Source organism: Molossus molossus, unplaced genomic scaffold (genome assembly GCF_014108415.1).
Source record: "Molossus molossus isolate mMolMol1 unplaced genomic scaffold, mMolMol1.p scaffold_m16_p_14, whole genome shotgun sequence".
NCBI lineage: Eukaryota > Metazoa > Chordata > Mammalia > Chiroptera > Molossidae > Molossus > Molossus molossus.
Window position 1 is genome coordinate 80,706,186 of NW_023425349.1, and position 19,298 is coordinate 80,725,483.

The 19,298-nt window shown below is 36.1% G+C and overlaps 1 non-coding gene across 1 annotated transcript; it reads left to right on the forward strand.

Moving 5' to 3' along the window:
- Positions 1–18,696: 18,696 nt before the first annotated feature.
- LOC118630351 lies at positions 18,697–18,864 on the forward strand. The gene has a single exon (XR_004959593.1). It is a non-coding gene; the product is annotated as a U1 spliceosomal RNA (small nuclear RNA).
- The last annotated feature ends 434 nt before the right edge of the window (positions 18,865–19,298 follow it).

The window sequence follows — 19,298 nt, forward strand, 5'->3', positions numbered from 1 at the left end:
GCAGAGAGGATCAAAGAGCCCAGCCCCTAGAACCAGTGGTGCCTCAAGACTCACACACCTCAGCAGCGCCTACGATGACACATGAGCCACCAGCCATCAATCCTCCCAGACCCACAGCAAAAGAGAGGCACTGGCTATGCACCAGCCCAGAGTTGTGAACCCACAGACCCCACAATAGCCAAGAGCCACCTGCCTCACTACTGCAGCAGGGTGCCCCAAACTACCAGACCACAAAAATTGTGAAACAAATAAATGATCCCCAAATGAAAGAAAAGAAGGTATCACCAGAAAAGGTACTAATCTGAAGTGGAGGCAAAGAGTCTGTCAGATAAATAATTAAAGTAATTGTAATAAAGGTGCTCAAACAACTTATTGAAAATTACAAGCAACTTAATGACAACTATAAAGAACTCAGCAGGAGCTTGAAAAAAGATAGACACTACTAATAAGAATCAAGAGGAAATGAAGATTGACATAGCTGAAATAAAGAACACCTTGGAAGGATTCAATAGTAGATTAGAAGAAGCTGAGAATTAAAATGGCCAGATAAAAGACAAGGTAGAAAAAAACCCACCCAATTAGAGGAGCAAATGAAAAAAATAAAAATAAAAGTAAAAAGCAGGAGCATTTAAGGGAGCTTTGGGATAATATGAAGTTTAACAATATTCACATCATAGGGGTACCAGAAGAAGAACCAAAAAAAGAAATAGAGAACCTGTATGAAGAAATAATGAGAGAAAACTTCCCTAACCTGGGGAAGGAAAATGATGCACAAGTTCAGTAAACACAGAGTCACAAGCAAGATGAACCCAAAAAGACCCACACCTAGACACATCATATTAAACTGGCAAATGTTAAAGACAAATAAAGAATCTTAAAGGAAGCAAGAGAGAGACAGAAAGTTACTTACAAGGGAGCTCCCATTAGACTGTCAGCTGATTTCTCAATAGAAATAAAATACTACAAGCCAGAAGGGAGTGGCATGAAGTATACAAAGTAATAAAAGGCAAGGGTCTGAAGCCAAGACTACTCTATTCAGCAAGGCTATCATTCAAAATTGAAGGTGAAATAAAGAGCTTCACAGACAAAAAAAAAAAAAAAAAGGCTAAAGAATTTATCACCACCAAATCAGCACTTCAATAAATGCTAAAGGGGCTGTTGTAAGAAGAAGAAAAAAATATTTTGAAAGAGGAACACAGGAATAAAATAAAAATGGCAACTAATAAGTATCTATCAATAATAACCTCAAATATAAATGGCTTAAATGCTTCAATCAAAAAACATTAGGTAGCTGACTGGATAAAAAACATGACCCATATATATGCTGTCTACAAGAGACTCACCTCACAACAAAGGACTCACACAGGATGAAAGTGGGGTGGAAATGAAAAATAAAAAGCAGGTATATCAATACTCATATCTAATAAGATAGACTTCAAAATGAAGGCCATAACAAGAGACAAAGAAGAAGACTACATAACATTAAAAGGATCAATCCAACAAGAAGATATAACCCTGGTAAAAATATATGCAGCCAATATAGGAGCATGATAATATATTAAAAAAAAACTGCTGAAGGGCTTTATGGGAGGAGACTTTAACACCACACTGGCATCACTGGATAGATCTTCTAGACCAGTGGTTCTCAACCTTCCTAATGCCATAACCCTTTAATACAGTTCCATATGTGGTATGTGGGTGGACCCGCCTGGAGATGGATAGAGGAGCAGTGTCTTGGTTCCTAAGACCATTGGGAATATTTTCCAATGGTCTTAGGCGACCCCTGTGAATGGGTCATTAGATTCCCAAAGGGGTCATGACCCACAGGTTGAGAACCACTGTTCTAGACAAAGAATCAACAGGGAAACAGAGACACTAAATGGCATACTCAATCAGATGGATTTAATTCAGTTACAGAGCATGTAACCCCAAACCTTCAGAATATATATTCTTCCCAAGAACACACAGGACATTCTCAAAGGTAGACCACATCTTAGGACACAAACTAAGTCTCTACAAGTTAAAGAAGAAAGAAAGAAATACTAAGCATCTTCTTGAATCCCAATGGCAGGAAACAAGAAATTATAATAAAAACATTCAAACACATGGAGGCTAAATTGCATGTTATTAAACAATGAATGGGTTACCAGGGAGATCAAGGAAGAAATAAACTTTCTGGAAACAAATGAAAATGCACACAACACAAAATCTATGGGACACAGCAAAAGCAGTCCTGAGAGGAAAGTTCATAGCATTACAGGCATACTTCTAGAACTAAGAAAAAAAATTAATAAACTATCTAACCCAACAACTTAAACGATTAGAAAAAGAAAAAAAAAAAAAAAAAAAAAAAAAAACCTCAGAGTTACTAGACGGAAAGAAATAAAAAAGATCAGAGCAGAAATAAATGCCATAAAAACTAAAAAAAATACAAAAATTAGTAAAATAAAGAGCTAGATTTCTTAAAACATAAACAAGACTGATGAAACTTTAGTAGACTCACCAAGAAACAAAGAGAGAGGACCTAAATAAATAAAATCAGAAATAAAAAAGCTGAAGTAACAAATGACACCACAGAAAAAGAAAGGATTGTAAGAAAATACTACAATTATATGCCAACAAATTGAACAACCTAGGCAAAATGGACAAACTCCTAGAATCATACAAGCTTCTAAAACATAACAAGGAAGAGTCAGAAAACCTGAATAATACAATAACAACTAAGAAAATTGAAGCAGTAATCAATAAACTCTCAGCAAACAAAAGCTCTGGTCCAGATGACTTTACATGGGAATTTTACCAAATATTGAAAGAAGAACTAACACCTATTCTCCTTAAACTATCCCAAAAAATTCAAAACACAGGAAGACTTCTAAGCCTTTTTTATGAGGCCAGCATAATCCTAATTCCAAAACAAGATAAAGGCAATACAAAATAAATAAAATTATAGGCCAATATACTTGATGAACATTGATGCCAAAATTCTCAAAACAACCACACACAAAAAAAACAAACATATATATATATATATATATATATATATATATATATATATATATAAATATAACATATATATGTTATATAAATAGGATCAAGCAATATATTAAAAAAATTATTCATGATGACCAAGTGGGATTCATCCCAGGCATATAAGGCTGGTATATTCATAAATCAATAAATGTGATACACCACAAAATTAAATGAAAGATAAAAATCATATGATCATATCAATAGATGCTGAAAAAGCATTTGACAAAATCCAGCACCCATTTTTGTTAAAAATTCTCTGCAAAGTGGGAATATAGGGATCATACCTCCACATAATAAAGGCCATATATGACAAACCTACAGCCAACATCATACTCAATGGGCAAAAACTAAAAGCATTTCCCTTAAGAACAGGAACAAGACAGGGATGCCCACTTGTGCCACTCTTATTTAAAATAGTACTGGAAGTCTTAACCACAGCAATTAGACAAGAAGAAAAAATAAAAGAGATCCAAATTGGAAAGGAGGAAGTGAAACTGTCATTATTTGCAGATGACATATTACACATAGAAAATCCTCAAGACTCCACCAAAAATCTCCTAGATTTAATAGATGAATTTGGCAAAGCAGCAGGATTCAAAGTTAACATCCAGAAATCATTGGCATTTTTCAACACCAATAATGAGCACTCAGAAAGAGAAACAAACAAACAAAAAAATCATTTATAAATGCAACAAAAAATTAAGATACCTAAGAATATGCTCAACCAAGGAGGTAAAAAAACAGTTCTCAGAAAACTACAGGGCATTAAAAAAAGAAATAGAGAAAAATATAAAAAAAGTGGAAACATATTATGTTCATGGTTTGGAAGAACCAACATCATTAGAATGATCATAGTACTCAAAGCACTATATAGATTTAAGTCAAACCTATTAAAATACCAAACAGCATACTTCTCAGTGCTAGAATAAAAACTCAAAAAGTTTATGGGGAACCCAAAAAGACCCCGAATAGCCAAAGAAATCTTGAAAAAGAACAAAGTTGGAGGGTCACAATACCAAATATTAAATTATACCACAAAGCCACTAAAATCAAAACAGCCTATACTTGCATAAGAACAAACATATAGATCAATGGAATAAAACAGAGAACACAGAAATCAACCCAAGATAGTATTCTCAATTAATATTTGATAAAGGAGGCAAGAGCATACAGTGGAGAAAAGACATCTCTTCAATAAATGGTGTTGGGAAAATTGGACAGCTACATGCAAAAAATAAAATGAGACCGCCAACTTACACCATATACAAATATAAACTCAAAATGGATATGAAATTATATAAGTCGTCAAACCATAAAAATCCTAGAAGAAAATGTAGGCAACAAAATAGCAAATATCACCCATAGCAGATTTTTTGCCAATATATCACCTAGAGCAAGAGAAACAAAGGAAAATATTTAATACATGGGACTACATCAAACTAGAAAGCTTCTGCACAGCAAAGGAACCAGAATTAAAATGGAAAGGGAGCCCACTGTATGGGAGAACATATTTGCCAATAATACATTGATTGGATAAGGGGTTAATTTCCAAAATACCAAAAGTACTCATTCAACTCAACAAAAACAAACAATCCAATTATAAAATGAGCAGAGGACCTGAGTAGACACTTCTTCAAAGAAGACACAGAAATGGCTAAGAGACATATGAAACAATGCTCAACATCACTAATCATCTGAAAGGTGCAAATTTGAATGACTATAAAGTATGATCTCACACCTGCCAGAATAGCTGCCATCAACAAATCATCAAACAACAAGTGCTATGGATATGGAGAAAAGGGGACTCTAGTAAACTTCTGGTGGGAATGCAGACCAGTACAGCCACTATGAAAAATAATATGGTGTTTCCTCAAAAAATTTAAAATGGAACTGCCATTTGACTCAGGGATCCCACTAAGAATATATCCCAAGAATCCTGAAACACCAATCAGAAAAAATATATGCACCCCTATGTTCAAAGAAGCACTATATACAATCACTAAGATCTGGAAACAGCCCAAGTGTCCATCAATAGATGAGTAGATAAAAAAACTGTGGTACATGTACACAATGGAATACTATACAGCTGTAAGGAAGAAAGATTTCTTACCCTTTGAGATGACATGGATAGACCTGTGGAGTATTATGCTGAGTAAAATCAGTGAGTCAGAGAAAGACAAGTATTAGATGATCTTACTCGCTTGTGGAATATAATGAACAAAATAGATCCAGAGACATGAAATTAGGGAACAGACTGATAAACCTCAGTTGGTAATGGGTGAGAGGGAGGGAAGAGATAAACCAAATAACTGATATGCATATATGCATAACCAATGGGCACAGACAACAGTGTGGTGAAGGCAGAGGTGGGGTTGGAATGGGAAGGAGGGTGTCAATGGGGAAAAAAGGAGGGACACCTGTAATACTTTCAACAATAAAGACAAATTAAAAAAGAAAAAAAAAAGTGAGTCAAGGATATCCTACTCAGCAGAACTGGTCTGTATGTCTAAAGGCTACAAACTGTTATTAATATGAAAATATTAATACAATGTTGTTTCTATGAGTCTTTTCTAAGTTGTCTTCTCAATGGTTTGGCAATGAAAATTACTAGAAAATTATTGATATAAGGACTGGTGGTAAGAGTTATTATATCAAGTCATACCTCAATGATGTTTTTACTCCAGACCAACATAATAAAGCAAGTATCACAATACACTGAGCAATAATCTTTTTGCTGGTCGTGAATCTTGCCTTACATTTGTAACAAAACATGAACAACAACAAAAAATGGAACCCCTCTGAAGTACAATCAAACGGGCTATGCTTGCTTATAGAACTAAGATAATATCTTAAAGAAATAATTTATAGCATGTAATGGCTATAGGATTTGGCAGTGTAGACACAGTATAACATAAAAGTTGGGAAATTATGTTGAAAAATTATATGCAAACAAATTTTCAGACTGTTTTCAGTAACCTTTATTGGTATTGACAGTATTCCTTTTGTTATTCAAATTGGTTCACATGTAACATACTATTAAACAAAATGAGTAATAATGAAATATTCTAATTCCATCACATTCTGTATTTTGTGCAAGAAAGTGGATTCATACAGATGAAATATAAATGTAATCTAGAAAAGATTAAGTGAAAACCCTATAATTGGTTATTAGAATTGGGAATAGTGTGAATATGAATTCATTAAGTTTTATTTTTTATATAAATATCTATATTTTAAAAAATATTTTGTTTCTGTCTCTATTTCCTCCTCCACGTGAGATAGATATCATTCATATTTTCTGTTGATTATACACACACATATGTTATGTATACATATATAAAATGAACATAAAAACAAGTATATATCTCCTATAAAATACTTATAAATCTAGTAGCAATGAACATCTGTGTTGTTTTCTTAAATTGACATTAAAATAAAAATTGATTGATTTTTTTTTTATTAGAGAGAGAGGGGAAGGGGAGGAAGGAAGAGAGAAACACTGATTTGTTGTTCCACTTATTTATGCATTCATTTGTTGCTTCTTGTACGTGCCCTGACTCGATATTGAACCCTCAATATTGGTATATCAGGATGACACTCTAACCAATTGAACTACTCAGCCAGAACCAGCCATTTCCTTTTAAAAGAATCCAGGACTGATTCCATAGATGAACCCAGATCAACATGCCATACGATATTGCAAAGTGACTAGCAACATATATTAAAGCCATATCCACAGGACCAAAAAGACACTGGTAGTAATTTACAAAACACCACTGTGAAAACCACCCCTGTCCCAGGCTGGCACAGCATCACACAGAGAGGGCTCTCCAGGACCAGTTTCTTCAGTGATAAAAAGAGAGCCTGTACTGAACATCCAGCTCCACCAGCCTCGTTTGTTGTTTCTTGGCCCATTCTGCTGCCTCCCCCTACCCCCCACCAGGCAGGATGTCTAATTCATACCCTCACTGAATGCCCAGTATAGTACCCAGGCTGGGCCATCCAGGAGGCAAGGCCAGAGAATGCAGGCAGTCACAGAGCCCCGCTCAGAGCTGTGCTTGGATGGGAATCAGGCCAGGAGAGAATGGGATGATATATTCAAAATATACCCAGCAAGTCTGTCCCGTAGAAATGAAGAAGAAATGAAGAAATCCCCTAACAAACAAAAGGTGAGGAAGTTTACTGTAAACCTGCCATGTAAGAAATGCCAAAGAGAGTTAAGTGCAAATTAAAAAATGCTAATATCATAGAAACATATGAAGTTAGAATAAAACTCACTGGTAATGGTAAATATATGACTAAAGACATATTCTAATAGGGTAATTGTGGTACATAATTCACTTATAATTCTAGTATAAAAGTTAAAATACAAACCTTAAAATCATAACTACAATAATGTGCTATTTTATGCACAATGTAAAAATGTAACAAAAATAACCTAAAATGAGGTTGGGGAGAAAAGCAAAAATGTAAAGTTTAGGAATGCTATCAAAATTTAAGTTGTTATCAGTTTCAAATAGCATGATAAAATAAAGATATTTTATGTAATCCTCATGATAATTACATAGGAAAAACTTGTAGGAATTATACAAAGGAACACGATGAGGAAGCCAAAGCATACTGATGTCAAAAGCCATCAAATCACAAAAGATGACAGAAGGATAAGACAATAAATGCTTCTACGAAAGATTCAGAACACGATTAACAACAGTGAGTCCTTACCAACCAAAAATTAGTTCAAAAGTAAACAGATAAAATTCTCCAATTAAAAGAAAGTGGCTGAATGAATTTAAAAAGAACAGGATCCAATGATATGTCACCTACAAGAGACTCACTATAAATTTAAAGACACATGTAGACTGAAAGTGAAGAAATGGAGAAAGATATTTAAGGAAAATTGTAACAAAAGGCTAGGGTAGCTATACTTAATCAGACAAAATAGACTTTAAACTAAAATGATAAAAAATGACAAAGAAGGTTATTATATAATGATATAGGAGTTAATCTATCAAGAAGCTATAGTAATTGTAAACAGTATTTCTCTATCAGAGCACCTAATATATAAAACAAATACTAACAGGAGGAAGAAGCAGCAATACAATGATAGTTAGGAAATTTAATAACTCACTCTCAACAATAGGTAGATCATCCAGACAGAGAACCAATGAAAAACACCAAATTTGAACACTATAAATGAGTGAAACTAACAATCATATATAAGAAAATTCTACCCAACAGCAGCAGAACACACATAGATAGATCATATATTAGCCTGCACCAAACAGGTCTTCAAAAATTCAAGAAGATTGAAATCATAGCAAGTTTCTTTTTCTGACCACAATGGTATAAAACGAGGAATCAATAACAGTGGAAAAACTTATGAACATTTATAAAATAAACAACACTCTCCTGAACAACAAATGAATCAAAGAAAAAAGCAAGGGGGAAAAAAACGATTCTGGAGACAAATGAAGATAGAAACAAGGCATACCAAAATGTATGGGATGAAGCAAAAGCAGTTATAAGGGATGCATGTTTTCAGCAATAAAAGCATACATCAAGAAAATAGATCTCAAACAAACCAACATTCTACCCCATAAAACTAGAACAAACGAAGCCCAAAGTCAGAAGATGAAAGAAAGTAATTATGATTAGAGCAGAAGAAAATAGAGAACACAAAAAGATTAACAAAACTGAGTTGGTTCTTTGAAAAGATAAAGCAAATTGACAAACCTTCATTTAGCTAGGCTAACCAAGAAAAAAAAAAAAAGACCAAAATCAACAACATTGTAAATGAAAGAGGAGACATTACAACTGATATCACAGAAATTCAAACAATCATCAGAGCCAATAAACTGAAAACCTAGAAAATATGAATAAATACTTAAAAGTATACAATCTACTAAAACTAAATCAGGAAGAAATAGAAAATCTAAATAGAACAGGGAATCAGTAAACACACACACACACACACACACACACACACACACCCAACACAGAGAACTCCAAAACCAGATGGTTTCACTGGTAAATTCTACCAAACCTTAAAAAAAAAAAAATCAAAGCCTATCTTTGTAAAACTCCTCCCAAAAAATCATAGAGGAGAAAATATTCCCGAAGTCATTTTATGAGGCCAGTATTATCCTGACATCAATACCAGGTAAGATAGTATAAGAAAACTATAAGTAATATAGCTCAGGAATATAGATGCAAAAATTCTCAATAAAATATTAGCAAACACATTAAAAAAAATTATATACCATGATCAAGAGGCCTTCATCCTTAATATGCAAGGATGATTTAACATAAGTAAATCTGCAAAATTGATACACCACACTGACAGAATGAAAAGTAAAATTATATAATCATTTTATATATTCCTTTGTTTACATAAACAATGGAATATTATTCAACCATAAAAAAGTAGAAAATCCTGCCATTTACAATGACATGCATGGGCCTTGAGGGCATTTATGCTAAATGAAATAAGTTAAAAGAAGATAAATAAAGTAAGGATCTCATTTACACGTGGAATCGATAAAGAAAGAAAAAACTGATAGTACAATAGATCAGATTTGTGGTGGCTAGAAATTGGGGTGGGGGATTTGGATGAACGGAGTCAAAAGGTACCAACTACCAGTTCTAAGATAAGTAAGTACTTGGGATATAATGTACAACATGATGACCATAATTACTGCTTTATGGTACATTTGCAAGTTGCTAAGAGAATAAATCCTGGAAGTTCTCATTACAAGGAGAAAAATTTGTAACTATATAAGATTATGAATGTTAACTTATTGTGGTAATCATTTTACTAGATAGATGATAGATAGATAGATAGATAGATAGATAGATAGATAGATAGATAGATATAGATAGATATACACATAGATATAGATATCTATCAATCAAATCTTTATGTTGCATACCTTAAGCTAATACAGTGTTGTATATCATAATAAAACAAAGAAAAAAAAAAACATTTGATTCAGAGTCTGAGGTACTTACCCATCATTAGGTGGTCATGTGATTTTCATCTCCCTTTTCTGTTATACTGATGGAGATCTGCAAAGATTCTGATTATGTCATGTTGATAATGATTTAAAAAACCTTGATTTTCTAACCAAATGTTAAAGTCCATTGTGTCTCAAATACATATAAGGTCATGATTACAGAGTATGTTCATTCTTTGCTTTTTCCCAAGCTGGAAAGTGAACCACAGTTATACAAATATTTTGCCATTTTAGTTTTCATTTCAAAGCATGCATATTTGAGATAACCCTAAGTTTTTATATTTTCCCTATCCCTCATCATAAAATGAAGGCTATGTAGTACTTAGGATAAAATAAAATACCAGAGAAAGTTAATAAAAAACAATGTCTAGCAATCAGAAAGAATATATGCACTCCTGTATTCACAGCAGCATTATTTGCAGTAGCTAAGATCTGGAAACAGCCCAAGTGTCCATCAGTAGATGAGTGGATAAAAAAGCTGTGGTACATGTACACAATGGAACACTATGCAGCTGTAAGAAAGAGGGATCTCTTATCTTTTGAGACACCTTGGAGGGACCTGGAGAGTAGTATGCTAAGTGAAATAAGCCAGTCAGAGAAAGACAAGTATTACATGATCTCACTTATTTGTGGAATCTAATGAACAAAATAAACAGAGGAACAAAATAGATCCAGAGGCATGGAAGCAGGGAACAGACTGACAAACCTCAGAGGAAAGGGGGATGGGAGGTAGGAAGAGATAAACCAAAGAACATACATGCATATACACAGACGCAGTGGACACAGACAATAGTGTGGCAAAGCGGGGGAGGGCAGGTAGGAGTGGGGAGGAAGGAGTAAGCAGGGGGCGGGGAGACATATGTAATAGTTTCAACAATAAAGATAAATTAAGAAAAAGAAGTTCCTCTTTTAACAAGTGACAAACCTAGAATTAATAACAGAAGTGTAGCCCAGCCAGTGTGGCTCAGTGGTTGAGCATCAACCCATGTACCAAGAGGTCACTGGTTTGAGTGCCAGTCAGGGCACTCGACCAGGTTGTGGGCCTGGTCCCCAGTGGTGGACGTGCAGCAGGCGGCCAATCGATGTTCTTTCTCATCAATGTTTCTATCTCTCTCTCCCTCTCCCTTCCTCTCTCCTAAAAATCCATAAAGAAAAAAAAAATTTAAATAAAACAAAAAACAGAAATCTGATGTCAAAATTTGCTTGATATACTAAAATGGCATTGACAACTTTCTGGTTACATGACATAAACATATAGGCTTTGAAACTGGATAGAGCATCAACCTTTCCGATGAAGTTTGTAATCATTTGCAACTGTATATTTGCTTGGAGACTTGGATCCAAATATGTTTTATAATTTTATATCAGCTACTTTATGCTCCTCCTTAACACAAGGGTAAATAAAGGGCACCACTGGGGACAGTGTGACTTATACAAAACTGAATAATTCACATGATGAATTTGGAAATAAGAAATAAAAACCAACTTAGTATGAGAAGTGTATACACTTCTCATACTAAGTTGGTATATATATATATATATGCTTTATTGTCGAAGTATTTTTATTGTTGAAGTATTATTACAGACAGATGTCCCTCAGTTTTTTGCCCATTGACACCCCCTCCCCCTTCACTGCACTGTTGTCTGTGTCCAGTGGTTATGAGAAACATATATTGAAAACAACATGTTTCCATTTGTGTTCTTGAGGATAAAGATATTTTTGGCTTCTCTATAAACACTGGTATGTTTTAAGCAGGGGTTTGAGGGCAGTGGATAATTTTGGGATATTCTATTATAATTAGTTTAATTATATACAGATATAATTTACTCATTCAGTTTTTTCCATGTCAAGGGGATGAGACATTTTTACCAAGTCCTCAAACTTGTTGTACATAGTTGTTCAGATTGCTCAAGCTTGAACATTTACAAATTAAGAAAATAATGTGATGGCATATTCTACTATTTTTTAACTCTCTTATTTTGTGTAATGTACTGATACTATAGCTACTTCCATGCTTTGTAACATCTTTATCTCTTCTCTTTGACTGAACAAAGGGCCTGGCATTTGGTCCTGAAAACTTAGATTCCCAAGTTATATTTCATGGTTCATTCACTTAACTAATGCTTACCGATCACCTTACATAAAATGTTCTGGGGAGGGGTCTACAGATGCATTTATGCCCTTGCTTTAATTTTATTTCTACAAGTTGAGGTAGATGATTTTCTTTCCTTAATGCTGTCTTTCTGATTTGCACTTATTTTTAACTCATATGCTATAGCACTTTTGACATGGCGAAGATACAATTTAATAAATGAAAGCGAGTTGAATGGATATTTCTTTCCCAGGGTTAAAACCTGGTTGAAAGAGAATTCACCTCCTCATTTAATGGCAGTGCCCTTAAAAATGATTCTTCTCAATGCACTGTAAGGGGTACGTGGGATCTTAGAAATGCCTGAGTCTATCCGCCCATCTAACTCCATCTGTGTATGAGGAACTGTCCTAGGCAGTCCTCAGGAGAAAGAAGAGCATGTTTTCATATTGACCACAGTGGGAGGATGCCTATGGGCTCACTGGTACAGCTTCATGTGGATTTCAAAGTGAAAGAATGCTGAAAAGAAAGTGTGTCACTTATCTTACCCGGTGGCCATACTTGACTCATGAAGCAGAAGAGGCCTGTGAGGAAGTGGGAGCTGATGGATTAGGCTCATCCAAAACCACTCGTGGCTGCAGAAGACGGTGCCTGAAGTAACCAGGATGCCAGCGCCCTGCTCTGGAGCTGCTCCAGTTCTGTAGTTACTGGTGTCTGCCTACTTTCCTCCCTGAAATTTCAGTTGAATTATTTTTCTTCGCCATCCTGGGAAGAAAAGAAAACAGCTAATAAAGCCATTTCCAGTTAAAGACACACAACAATAATTTAATGCATATTTAATAAAATTTTAAGTAAAGAATAAAGTGACTATACATTTCCTTATAAAAAGATTTAATCATGAGCTTCAAATAAATCTTTACTCATGAAAAGATATTATAAACAGATATATTCTAACCAACAGAGTGGATACATGGGAATTTGAAAAATTCAGCAATGTATTATTTGCAATATAATTTGGGAGATAAATCAGGAGACAACACCATTTTAACTTCATATTCTACAGCTAACAAGCCTCTATCCTAAATAGATTGCTATGTTTAACTAGCAACTCATAACTCTCAGGTCTCTGGATTGACACGTTCTTTAGAACTGTTTATCAGTGTCTGAAAATCTTCAGATGTTACTTACAAGGTTGCCTCAGTATTAAGGTGAATTAAAAAAAAATAATGTTACAATATGGTCAATTGATTTTATTCCTTGATATGAAAAAAATCCCCAAGATTTCAAAGAGAGCTTTGATATTGCCCTGGCCTATTCAAAGGAATTAAGAAGTGTTTTTTTTTTCTTTTTTTTTTTTTAATCATCATCCGCGGACATTTTTGCATTTATCTTCAGATAGAGTGGGAGGGAGAGAGGGAGGAAGAGAGAGAAAGACACATTGATGTGAGCGAGACACATCAACTGGCTGCCATCCACACGACCCCAATAGGGGCTGGGGCCAAGTTGCAACCAAGTTATGTGCCCTTAGCGGGAACCAAACCTGGGACTCTCTGATCTGCAGGCCGACGCTCAAACCGCTGAGCCAAACCAGCCAGGGCAAGAAGTTTTCTTAATAGAGAAATTACAGACAGTTAAAAAAAAAATTGAAAATAGAAAAAAAAAAAAAATGGAAGGAACAGTTGTTCAGGAATGTAATTTTAAAGATTTTGAGTTATTAATTTGTAATTAGCAATTAAAGTTCTGTTTACTATATGTTATATTGTTATATATTATTTTTATTAACCTTTGATTTGTGACATCAATCAAAACAGCAAGATTTCTATCACAATAACATTTTGAAAAAATCATTTTTTTCCTCATGTTAACAGAAATGTGAGCATCTAGAGATGGAAGTGTTGTTTTTCTGCTAACACCTTATTCTTCCTCTGTTTGCTATTCGGAAAAATACATTCCTTGCTACCAAACTTCTCAGCAATGTGACAAGTACACCCTAGAAATCATCTGTGAGAGAATAATTTGGGAAATGCTGTAACAGGATTGCCTGGAGATGATTTGAAAGGGTTTAGCAAAAAAAAGTTGTGGCTACAGAATCATGCCTTTGTACCAGAGACAGCACTTGTCACTGTTGGGTTAAATAATTAAGGATGTTTGGAGGCTGAAGTGAACGTCATTACCATCCTTCCGCCCTTGTTAGCAGAGCCAGATCGTATAAAGGGGATGCTTGCTTTTTTACAGCATCTTTTATCATAGGACACTTCATAAATTCTGTAAAAAAGCAATGTGTTTCCATGCTGTGAATAAACACAAATGAATGAAAGATGGATTCTAGAGTTGACAAGCCATGGGCCTTGAGAGTGATACCTTTGTCTCCAGAGCAAGTGTGATTTAGTCAGTCCTTTATCTGGTGGATTGTTTGGTTGCCTCTTAGGTTGAAATTTTTGTTTCAAATGCGAACAACTCAAGTAATATTATTTCTTTATTAGTCTTTTGCATGGTTAACTTGGAATCCGTAGTAAAAATATTTCAGGATAACTGCTATCCTCACTGACCTTGACTCTGTCTGTTCTTGCATTGGGTCAGGCATTCCTGAATTATTTCTGAGCCAGAATTTCTGGGTCTTCAATACATCTATTTGTTAGCATGCTGACAGACTGCACATCCAATGCTTCCAAATATCTAATAGGCATTACAGAGTTCAATATTTAGGATCCTAATACATCTAAAGCTTAATATCTAAAGTGGCCACTTTCCGATACGGACATCAAGACCACTGCTGAAATGATTTGGTCATATTCCCAGAGCTAGACAGAGTCTGTCAAAGCACACTGAGCAAACCCGCCAGAACTGTAAGGTAAAATAAATATCATTAATATGGTGACGTGGGCGATGAAGGAATATCAACATTATGGCAGAAGATCAAGACACATTAGATTTCCATTGTATGTTAATAGTTTACATATGCATACATTTATATTAAATAAAGTAAAATATACCAGCAGCAACAGTTTGTTCATTTATTTCTCCAGGAATGTGGAGTTTGAAGATACAGATGAGTATAATGTACTGGTGACGGCCCAACTGCTATAAATCTTCACTCTGCCTACTGTATAGATAGTTGAGCTTTAATCCTGTGCAAAATTCTTGACTTCCTGAGGCCCAGGAGGGAGTTAAACTAGATCATTCTTTCCAACCCTGAGATATTGTAACTCTCTGGTAGACAAAAATCTTCATTTATTTTAAATACATATACATTTTAGAAACAGAGGCCAAATTAATGCCTTTATTGTATCAGCTTACCAACTACAAATGATTTGAAGTACTTAATGCTTTATTTGGGACTTATTTAAATAAGTGATCCCCTAAGTTTACATTTTCTATTTTATTTTGCATGTACCTGGAGTATTAGATGCACATTATGTATAGTTTATCTTTACTTATCAATTACTCTTTAAGTGTATAACATACTTCTACTTAGGTTTATATTGAAATACACATTTTTGTACAAGATGAACAAATAGGAGGTTGCCACTATCTGATTTCAAGACCTACTATAATGGCAGAGTAATTAAGGCAGTATGCAATTGGCATACAGAAAGGTTAATAGATCAGTCGACTGAAACATAATAAAGATTCAGATTCATTTTTATGGGCACCTGAAATTGGACAAAAATAATTTAAAAGTACTATAGTAGCTAGAAAAATTGATACTCATATATAAAAAAACTTAGACCCATATTTCATACTATGTACAAAAATTAACTCAAAATAACTCATGAAGGGAGAGTGACATCAGAGGAATGCTGGCATGAGGGATCCCCTTGGTCTCCGCCCTTGAAGTTTCCACAGTTTGAACTGTCATAATTCAACAAAGGAGTCCCTGGTCCGTGCACAAACTCATCTAAGAGATTCATGCACTGAAACATCCAAAGGTGGGCAAATGGGAGCAAACCAGGGAAATGAGAAGGGAGAAGAACCCAGACAAACCATGGATTCAGCCCTGCAGCCAGGAGCTCACTGCAGCCTCAGCCCAGAGAAGGGGGGAATCAAGCTGTGGCTGGCGCTCCTTCAGCTGGGAGGAGCCAAAAGATTCAGTGAGCTTCCTGCAGGAGTGGACAGTACTAGCTGTGGCTGAGCCCAGTGACCTGGCAGAGACCAAGCACAGAGGTGCAGCCACAGCTGTCTGGCAAGCAGCGTTCCAGACAGCGAACAAAACCATGGAGACTGGCTGCCTTCCCTGAACCCCCCAGAGCTAGCCTCCCCTCCTCCCTCTTGTCAGGTCGCAGAACATATCTGCAATCCTGAGAACTGATACTATAGAAACACCTTTTCCCTGAGCGAAGGGCACACTCTGTGACTAATCCCAGGCTTGGGTTGAGGTGCAGGGAGCACTCTGTGGAGGTCTGCTGGTCGCCATTGCTTTCATAATTAACCAGGTAATAGGCAGCTCAGAAATAAAATAAACAATCTCCACACAATAAATTTAAATACATGGAAATATGTAATTTAAATGACAAGGAATTCAAGATTACAGTCCTGCCTGGCCGATGTGGCTCAGTGGTTGAGCATCGACCCATGCACCAAGAGGTCTCTAATTCGATTCCCGGTCAGGACACATGCCCAGGTTGTGGGCTCAATCCTCAGTGGGGGGCATGCGGGAGGCAGCCAATCGATGTTCTCTCTCTCTTCAATGTTTCTGTCTCTCTCTCCCTTCCTCTGTTACTTAAAAAACAAAAACAAAAAAATAGGAAAAAAAAAATAATAAAAGATTACAGTCCTGAAAAAGTTCTATGGGATGAAGAAAACACAGATAGGCTGTTTAATGAACTCAGAAACAAAATCAACAAATTGAATACTTTGCCAAAGATATTAAAAGTTTGAAAAAGAACCAAATAAAAATTCTGGAGATGACCACCAACTTACACTGTACACAAGAATGAACTCAAGCCCTGGCCGGTTTGGCTCAGCAGTTAGAGCATCGGCCTGCGGTCCAGAGAGACCCGGGTTTGGTTCCTGCTAAGGGCATGTACCTCGGTTGCAGTTTGTCCCCGGCCCTGGTTGGGTCGTGCGGGTGGCAACCACTCTATGTGTCCCTTTCACATCCATGTTTTTCTCTCTCTCTCACCCTCCTACTCTATCTGAACAAAAAATGGAAAAAAAAAAAAATGTTCTCGGGTGAGGGAAAAAGAATGAACTCAAAATGGATGACAGACTTGCCCTGGCTCAGCGATTAGAGCATGGGCCCTTGGACTGAAGGGCTATGGGTTCTATTTCAGTCAAGGGCACCTACCCTGGCCCATCGTTGTCATGTGGTCAGAGGCAACCAATTGATGTCTCTCACATTAATGCCTCTCCACCCCCATCTTCTGCTCTCTTAAAAAAAAAAAAAATCAATAGAAAAATACCCTTTGGTGAGGATTGACAACAAACAGAAATGGATAAAAGATTAAAAGATTTAAATGTGTGTCACAAAACCATAAAAATCTTAGACATAAACATAGGCGGCACAATCTCACACATCTCTTACAGCAATATTGTTGCCAATGAATCTCTGGGGCAAGGAAAACTCAGAAAAAGATAAACAAATGGGACTACATCAAACTAAAAAGCTTCTGCACAGCTAAAGAAACCATCAACAAAATGAAAAGAGAACCCATTACAGTGATACCTCGGTTCTCGAACATAATTCGTTCCAGGAGGATGGTCGAGAACCAAATTGTTCGAGAACCGAAGCAATGAAACCCAATAGGAAATAATGGAAACTGGATCAGTTCGTTCCAAGCCCCAGAAAATGCCTATTTACTGGCCTAATTTGTATATAATATGTAGAAAAACATAAGTCTCAACAAGAAATAAAAGTGTACAGTATGTCTAAGGGTTAAATTCAGTGTAAAGCGTGACTCTCCACAAAGCGTGACTCTCTCTCTGCACTCACACTGCTGACGCAAGCAAGGCGCGCTGGGCCGAATGAACGCCATTCGGCTCAACTCGGCTCATCTCGGAAGTTCAAGTTCCAAATATTTGTTCGGATTCCAAGACAAAAGTTTCTCGAATCTCCTGGTCGAATACCGATTTGGTCGAAATCCGAGGCGTTCGAGAACCGAGGTATCACTGTATATGGGAGAATATATTTGTTCATTATACAACCGATAAGGTTAATTTCTCAAATATATAAAAAATTTGTACATCTCAACACCAGGAAGACAAACAGTCCAATTAATAAATGGGCAAAGGGCCCTGGCTAGTTTTGCTCAGTGGTTAGAGCGTTGGTCTGTGGTTCAGAGAGACCTGGGTTCGGTTCCCGCTAAGGGTGCATACCTCGGTTGCAGTTTGTCCCTGATACGGGTTGGGTTGTGGGGGTGGCAGCCACTCGATGTGTCCCTTTCATGTTGATGTTTTTCTCTTTCTCTTCCTCTCTCTCCCTCCCACTCTATTTGAACAAAGAATGGAAAAATGTCCTCAGGTGAGGATTAAAAAAAAAAAAAAAAAAACAATGGGCAAAGGGCCTGAATAGACACTTCTCCAAAGAGGTCATACAGATGGCCAATACACATGAAAAATTGCTAATACTTACCTGGCAGAGGAGATGCCATCATCACGAAGGTGGTTTTCCCAGGGTGAGGCTTATTCATTGCACTCCGGATGTACTGACCCCCCCCTGCGGTTTCCCCAAATGTGGGAAACGTGACTGCATCATTTGTGGCAGTGGGGGATTGTATTCATGCTCTCCCCTGGAAAAAAAAAGAAAAGAAAAGAAAAAATGCTGAAGGGTCACTAATTATCAGAGAGATGAAAAAAAAAAAAAAAAAAATACAAACAAAAAACTGCAATAAGGTATCACCTTATACCTTCCAGAATGGCTACTATGAATAAATCAACAAACAACAAATGCTGATGATAATGTTGAGAAAAAGGGACCCTTGTGCATCATTGGTGGGAATGCAGACTGCAGCAGCCACTGTGGAAAGCAGTATGAAGTTTCCTCAAACAATTAAAAATGGAACTGCCTTTTGACCCAGCAATCCTACTTCTGGGAATATATCCTAAGAATCCCTAAACACCAGTCAGAAAGAATATATGCATCCCTTTGTTCATAGCAGCATTATTTACAATAGCTAAGATCTGGAAACAATCCAAGTGACCATCAACAGATGAGTGGATAAAAGAG